The sequence below is a fragment of the Macaca thibetana genome, chromosome 1 (assembly GCF_024542745.1).
Source record: "Macaca thibetana thibetana isolate TM-01 chromosome 1, ASM2454274v1, whole genome shotgun sequence".
In the NCBI taxonomy this organism is placed as follows: Eukaryota; Metazoa; Chordata; class Mammalia; order Primates; family Cercopithecidae; genus Macaca; species Macaca thibetana.
In genome coordinates, this window is record NC_065578.1 from 193,511,544 (window position 1) to 193,519,951 (window position 8,408).

Below are 8,408 nucleotides of genomic sequence, written 5' to 3' on the forward strand. Positions count from 1 at the left end.
TATGTGAATATGGACTCAGTTTTCTTGCAGATCAAATTTCATGTCGTCTTCTGTATCCTGTGGAGGTAGAACAGTCTCATAGAAAGTTCATAAAGTCTACGCTCTCCTTGCTTTCTAACTCCAGTGAAGTAACGGGGTCCTGCTCAAGTTGAAAGAGTCCTGTTTGCACTGTAGCCTCACCGTCTGTGAATGGACCATCCTATTTAACTGGCTTCAGCCTCCCCACCTTCTTCAGCCGCCTCTCTTTTTTAGTTGGCTGACTTCCACACCTAGCATCTCATGAGTGCCAAGCAAAAGGAGAGAAGGGAGAAATAGCCTGCACTGTTTTTTAGTTTGGGGGTTTTGCTGTTTCTTTTTATGAGACCCATTCCTATTTCTTATAGTCAATGCTTTTGTCACTATATTATTAGTAAGAAAACATTACTGAAATGCTAGCTGCAAGTGCAATCTCTTTGATGTTATGTGGAAGAATTAAAACAGGTAGAGAAATTCCTGATTCACAATTAAATGCTCTCCTTTCCCTGCCCCCAGACCTCTTATCCACTTACCTAGATTCTACATATTCTTCAAATTTCATCTCAGGCCTCCGTCACCCCCACCACTTCTTTTATAACTAGTCCTTGGCCAGGCGCGGTGGCTCATGCCTGTAATCCCAGCACTTTGGGAGGCCGAGGCGGGCGTATCACGAGGTCAGGAGATTGAGACCACCCTGACTAACACGGTGAAACCCCGTCTCTACTAAAAATACAAAAAATTAGCCGGGCTTGGTGGCAGGTGCCTGTAGTCCCAGCTACTTAGGAGGCTGAGGCAGGAGAATGGCGTGAACCCGGGAGGCGGAGCTTGCAGGCTTGCAGTGAGCCGAGATCGCGCCACCGCACTCCAGCCTGGGCGACAGAGCGAGACTCCGTTCCCCTCCTCACCCAAACACACACACACACACACACACACACACACACACACACACACAACAAAATAACTAGTCCTTAACAAATCGAACCCATGCTGAGCTCCTCTTCCTGGCTTCTCACTGAAAGGTTACCCTGTAACATGCAATTTTGCATTTGAATACAACCTGCTTTTGAAGTGTTAATTAGTTTGCCTAGTTTCTTATTTTGAAAATTACCGTATGTTTTGTTTTCTCCCCAATGAGATTATATGCTCCTTCAGGGCAGAGTTTGTGTCAGATCCCTGGAGTGTCTAGTGCATTACTTGACACTCAATAAATGAATGTTCAAATAAATGGGAAAGAGCATACAGTGTACTGCTGATAGAAGTTGCAGCAAACCCTCTTTCTCTATGGCATCTGATGACCTGGGCAGATATCACCTAATGTCAAGAGCTGGATTCTTATGAGAGAATAGGGCCCTATCAGAAGCTAGCTGGAAATACCTCCTTGTCCCACGGCCAGTACAGATTTCATACAAATTTGCACATATTATGAGAATAATTTTTTGGTAATGATTACATTTTTCTTTCTCAAAGACATCTCAGATTCTGTATTACAGCAAGAGCTGTTGCAAAAGATTCTCCCTATAGTACACTGTAAATCTTGTATGTGCAAGTCACATTCATGTGGTTTAGGGTATGAGAGACAGGACTGACAGAGAGAGGAGAGACAGAGAAGAGAGAGACAGGAGAGAGACAGAGAGAGGAGAGAGAGAAACAGGAGAAAGAGGCAGAGAGACAAAGACGGAGTCAAAGAGAGAAAAAAAGAGAAAGATAGAAATAGTAAAACAACAACAACAACAGTGTGCCCTATTCCTTTAAAAGCCAGGGTAAATTTAAAACCTGTAATTGATCATTGAAGGTCTTCTCTGTGACCCTATAACACTCCAATACTACCTTGTTGTCAGTGCAAACAAAGGTGTAGTCTGAAAACACTCAGACCACTGACAACCATAGCTTTCCTATCAAAAATCCTTAATCCAGTAACCCGCGGATGCGTTCAATCTGTAGCGGCAACTGCTTTGCTAATAGAAGAAAGTAGAAAACTAACTTTTAGAGGAAACCTCATTGTGAGCACACCTCACCAGTTCAGAATTATTCTAAGTCAAAAAAGCAAAAAGGTAGCTTACTAACTCAAAAATCTAAAGTATGGGGCTATTCTGTTAGAAAAAGGTAATTTAACACCAACCACTGATAATTCCCGTAACCCAGCAGATTTCCTAACAGGGGATTTAAATCTTAATTACCATACAAAGGTCCAACCAGACCTAGGAGGAATTCCCTTCAGGACAGGACAATAGATGCTTCCTCCCAGGCGACTGAGGAAAAAACCACAGTGGGTATTCAGTAAGTGATAGGGAGACTCTTGTGGAAACAGAGTTAGAAAAATTGCCTATTAATTGGTCTGCTCAAATGCGCAAGCTGTTTGCACTCAGCCAAGCCTTAAAGTACTTACACAATCAAAAAAGACTATCTCAATCCTGTCTCAAAAGGTTACCTACACCCTCTGTGAAATGAATTTGCATAAGAACTGTTGTCTATGGGAATGCATCTGGATGAGGCAGCTGGGTTGTTATGAAATACTCAGGAACCCAGCCCAGGCCTAGGACTCACCCCTGAGCACAAAGACAATGTTGGGCACGCTGGTAAAGGACCACTAGAATCCAGCAGCCCGGACCACTTTCTTTGTGGTCAAGAAAGGCAGGAAAAGGGGTGCAGGACTGCTACATTGGTGAGCGTAACTAATCCGATAAGCAGAGCTCCATGGGTGGTGACGCACCCTGGAAAGGAATAAGCATTAGGACCATAGAGGACGCTTTAGGACTAATGCTCTTCGGAAAATGACTAGGGGTGCTGGCATCCCTGTGTTCTTTTGTCAGATGGGAAACGTTTCCCCCCAAGGCAAAAATGCCCCTAAGATGTATTCTGGAGAATTGGGACCAATTTGACCCTCAGACTCTAAGAAAGAAATGACTTATATTCTTCTGCAGTACCACCTGGCCACAATATCCTCTTCAAGGGGGAGAAACCTGGCCTCCTGAGGGAAGGATAAATTATAACACCATCTTACAGCTAGACCTCTTTTGTAGAAAAGAAGGCAAATGGTGTGAAGTGCCATACGTACAAACTTTCTTTTCATTAAGAGACAACTCGCAATTATGTAAAAGGTGTGATTTATGCCCTACAGGAAGCCCTCGGAGCCTACCTCCCTACCCCAGCGTTCCCCCGACTCCTTCCCCAACTAATAAGGACCCCCCTTCAACCCAAACGGTCCAAAAGAAGATAGACAAAGGGGTAAACAATAAACCAAAGAGTGCCAATATCCCCCGATTATGCCCCCTCCAAGCAGTGGGAGGAGGAGAATTCGGCCCAGCCAGAGTGCATGTACCTTTTTCTCTCTCAGACTTAAAGCAAATTAAAATAGACCTAGGCAAATTCTCAGATAACCCTGATGGCAATATTGATGTTGTACAAGGGTTAGGACAATCCTTTGATCTGACATGGAGAGATATAATGTTTCTGCTAATTCAGACACTAAGCCCAAATGAGAGAAGTGCCACCTTAACTGCAGCCCGAGAGTTTGGCTATCTCAGGTATCTCAGTCAGGTCAATGATAAGGTGACAACGGAGGAAAGAGAACGATTCCTCACAGGCCAGCAGGCAATTCCCAGTGGAGACCCTGATTGGGACACAGAATCAGAACATGGAGATTGGTGCTGCAGACATTTGCTAACTTACGTGCTAGAAGCACTAAAGAAAAATTGGAAGAAGCCTATGAATTATTCAATGATGTCCACTATAACACAGGGAAAGGAAGAAAATCCTACCGCCTTTCTGGAGAGACTAAGGAAGGCTTGAGAAAGCATACCTCTCTGTCACCTGACTCTATTGAAGGCCAACCCATCTTAAAGGATAAGTTTATCACTCAGTCAGCTGCAGACATTAGAAAAAAACTTCAAAAGTCTGCCTTAGGGCCCGGAGCAAAATTTAGAAACCCTATTGAACTTGGCAACCTCTGATTTTTTATAATAGAGATCAGGAGGAGCAGGCAGAGGGATAAACAAAAGGCCACTGCTTTAGTCATGGCCCTCAGGCAAGCGGACTTTGGAGGCTCTGGAAAAGGGAAAAGCTGGGCAAATAGAATGCCTAATAGGGTTTGCTTCCAGCGCGGTCTACAAGGAGGACACTTTAAAAAAGATTGTCCAACTAGAAGTAAGCTGACCCTTCGTCCATGCCCCTTATGTCAAGGGAATCACTAGACGTCCCACTGCCCAAAAAGACTAAGTTCCTCTGAGTCAGAAGCCACTAACCAGATGATCCAGCAGCAGGACTGAGGGTGAGGGTGCCCAGGGCAAGCACCAGGCCATGCCCTCACCTCGCAGAGCGCCTCACTGAGGGCCAGGAGGTTAACTGTCTCCTGGACACTGGCGCAGCCTTCTCAGTCTTACTCTCCTGTCCCGGACAACTGTCCTCTATATCTGTCACTATCCGAGGGGTCCTAGGACAGACAGTTGCTAGATACTTCTCCCAGCCACTAAGTTGTGACTGGGGAACTTTACTCTTTTCACATGCTTTTCTAATTATGCCTGAAAGCCCCACTCCTTTGTTAGGGAGAGACATTCTAGGAAAAGCAGGGGCCATTATACACCTGAACATAGGAGAAGGAACACCCGTTTGTTGTCCCCTGCTTGAGGAAGGAATTAATCTTGAAGTCTGGGCAACAGAAGGATAATATGGATGAGCAAAGAATGCCCGTCCTGTTCAAGTTAAAAGATTCCGCCTCCTTTCCCTATCAAAGGCAGTACCCCCTTAGACTCGAGGCCCAACAAGGACTCCAAAATACTGTTAAGGACCTAAAAGCCCAAGGCCTAGTAAAACCATGCAACAGACCCTGCAATACTCCAATTTTAGGAGTACAGAAACCCAACAGACAGTGGAGGTTACTGCAAGATCTCAGGATTATCAATGAGGCCGTTGTCCCTCTATACCCAGTTGTACCTAACCCTTATACTCTGCTTTCCCAAATACCAGGGGAAGCAGAGTGGCTTACAGTCCTGGACCTTAAGAATGCCTTTTTCTGCATCCTTGTACATCTTGACTCTCATTTCTTGTTTGCCTTTGAAGATCCCTCAAACCCAATGTCTCAACACACCTGGACTGCTTTACCCCAAGGGTTCAGGGATAGCCCCCATCTATTTGGCCAGGCATTAGCTGAAGACTTGAGTCAGTTCTCATACCTGGACACTCTTGTCCTTTGGTACGTGGATGATTTACTTTTAGCTGCCCCGTTCAGAAACCTTGTGCCATCAAGCCACCCAAGCACTCTTAAATTTCCTCACCACCTGTGGCTACAAGGTTTCCAAACCAAAGGCTCAGCTCTGCTCACAGCAGGTTAAATACTTAGGGCTAAAATTATCCAAAGGCACCAGGGCCCTCAGTGAGGAAAGTATCCAGCCTATACTGGCTTATCCTCATCCCACAACCCTAAAGCAACTAAGAGGGTTCCTTGGCATAACAGTTTTCTGCCGAATATGGAGTCCCAGGTATGGCGAAATAGCCAGATCAATATATACGCTAATTAAGGAAACTCAGAAAGCCAATACTCATTTAGTAAGATGGATACCCGAAGCAGAAGCAGCTTTCCAGGCCCTAAAGAAGGCCCTAACCCAAGCCCCAGTGTTAAGCTTGCCAACAGGGCAAGACTTTTCTTTATATATCACAGAAAAAGCAAGAATAGCTCTAGGAGTCGTTACACAGGTCCGAGGGACCAGCTTGCAACCCGTGGCAGACCTGAGTAAGGAAACTGATGTAGTGGCAAAGGGTTGGCCTCATTGTTTACAGGTAGTGGCAGCAGTAGCAGTTTTAGTATCTGAAGCATTTAAAATAATACAGGGAAAATATCTCACTGTGTGGACATCTCATGATGTGAACGGCACACTCACTGCTAAAGGAGACTTGTGGCTGTCAGACAACCGTTTACTTAAATATCAGGCTCTATTACTTGAAGGGCCTATGCTGTGACTGCACACTTGTGCAACTCTTAACCCAGCCACATTTCTTCCAGACAATGAAGAAAAGATAGAACATAATTGTCAACAGTTGCTCAAACCTATGCCACTCGAAGGGACCTTTTAGAGGTTCCCTTGACTGATCCCGACCTCAACTTGTATACTGAGGGAAGCTCCTTTGTAGAAAAAGGACTTCAAAAAGTGGGGTATGCAGTGGTCAGTGATAATGGAATACTTGAAGGTAATCCCCTCACTCCAGGAACTAGTGCTCAGCTGGCAGAACTAATAGCCCTCACTTGGGCACTAGAATTAGGAGAAGGAAAAAGGGTAAATATATATACAGACTTTAAGTATGCTTACCTAGTCCTCCATGCCCACACAGCAATATGGAGAGAAAGAGAATTCCTAACTTCCGAGGGAACACCTATCAAACATCAGGAAGCCTTTAGGAGATTATTATTGGCTGTACAGAAACCTAAAGAGGTGGCAGTCTTACACTGCTGGGGGCATCAGAAAGGAAAGGAAAGGGAAATGGAAGGGAACCACCAAGAGGATATTGAAACCAAAAGAGCAGCAAGTCAGGACCCTCCATTAGAAATGCTTAGAGAAGGACCCCTAGTATGGTGTAATCCCCTCTGGTAAACCAAGCCCCAGTACTCAGAAGAAGAAATAGAATGGGGAACCTCACAAGGACATAGTTTCCTCCCCTCAGGATGGCTAGCCACCGAAGAAGGAAAAATACTTTTGCCTGCAGCTAACCAATGGAAATTACTTAAAACCCTTCACCAAATCTTTCACTTAGGCATTGATAGCACTCATCAGATGGCCAAAGCATTATTTACTGGACCAGGCCTTTTCAAAACGATCAAGCAGATAGTCAGGGCCCGTGAAGTGTGCCAAAGAAATAATCCCCTGCCTTATCGCCAAGTTTAACAAAGAACAGGCCATTACATTACCCAGGAGAAGACTGGCAACCAGATTTTACCCGCATGCCCAAATCTCAGGGATTTCAGTATCTACTAGTTTGGGTAAATACTTTCACTGGTTGAGGAGAGGCCCTCCCCTGTAGGACAGAAAAGGCCCAAGAGGTAATAAAGGCACTAGTTCATGAAATAATTCCCACATTCTGACTTCCCCGAGGCTTACAGAGTGACAATGGCCCCGCTTTCAAGGCTACAGTAACCCAGGGAGTATCCCAGCTGTTAGGTATACAATATGACTTACACTGCGCCTGGAGGCCACAATCCTCAGGGAAGGTCGAGAAAATGAACGTAACACTCAAACAACATCTAAAAAAACTAACCCATGGCCGGGCGCGGTGGCTCAAGCCTGTAATCCCAGCACTTTGGGAGGCTGAGACGGGCGGATCACGAGGCCAGGAGATCGAGACCATCCTGGCTAACACAGTGAAACCCCGTCTCTACTAAAAATACAAAAAAACTTAGCCGGGCGAGGTGGCAGGCGCCTGTAGTCCCAGCTACTCGGGAGGCTGAGGCAGGAGAATGGCGTGAACCCGGGAGGCGGAGCTTGCAGTGAGCTGAGATCCGGCCACTGCACTCCAGCCTTGGTGACAGAGCGAGACTCCGTCTCAAAAAAAAAAAAAAAAAAAAAAAACTAACCCAGGAAGCCCATCTCGCACGGTCTGCTCTGTTGCCTATAGCCTTACTAAGAATCCGAAACTCTCCTCAAAAAGCAAGACTTAGCCCATACGAAATGCTGTATGGACGACCCTTCCTAACCAATGACCTTGTGCTTGACTGAGAGATGGCCCACTTAGTTGCAGACATCACCTCTGTAGCCAAATATCAACAAGTTCTTAAAACATTACATGGAGCCTGTCCCCGAGAAGAGGGAAAGGAATTATTCCACTTGGTGACATGGTATTAGTCAAGTCCCTTCCCTTTAATTCCCCATCCCTACACACATTCCTGGGAAGGACCCTACCCAGTCATTTTATCTACCACAACCGTGGTTGAAGTGGCTGGAGTGGAGTCTTGGATACATCACACTCAAGTCAAACCCTGGATACTGCCAAAGGAACCCGAAAATCCAGGAGACAATGCTAGCTATTCCTGTGAACCCCTAGAAGATCTGTGCCTGCTCTTCAACAACCGTGAAGAAAGTAACTACAATCATAAATCCCCATGGCCCTCCTTTATCATATTTTTATCTTTACTGTTCTCTTACTCCCTTTCACTCTTACTGCACCCCCTCCATGCTGCTGTATGACCAGTAGCTCCCCTTACCAAGAGTTTCTATGGAGAATGCGGCTTCCCAGATATATTGATGCCCCATCGTATAGGAATTTATTTAAGGGAACCCCGACCTTCACTGCCCACACCCATATGCCCCGCAACTGCTATAACTCTGCCACTCTTTGCATGCATGCAAATACTCATTATTGCACAGGGAAAATGATTAATCTTAGTTGTCCTGGAGGACTTGGAGCCACTG

The 8,408-nt window shown here is 45.5% G+C and overlaps 1 pseudogene; it reads left to right on the forward strand.

Moving 5' to 3' along the window:
- The first annotated feature begins 9 nt into the window (after positions 1-9).
- LOC126957547 (uncharacterized) lies at positions 10-3,918 on the forward strand (annotated as a pseudogene).
- Positions 3,919-8,408: the final 4,490 nt, after the last annotated feature.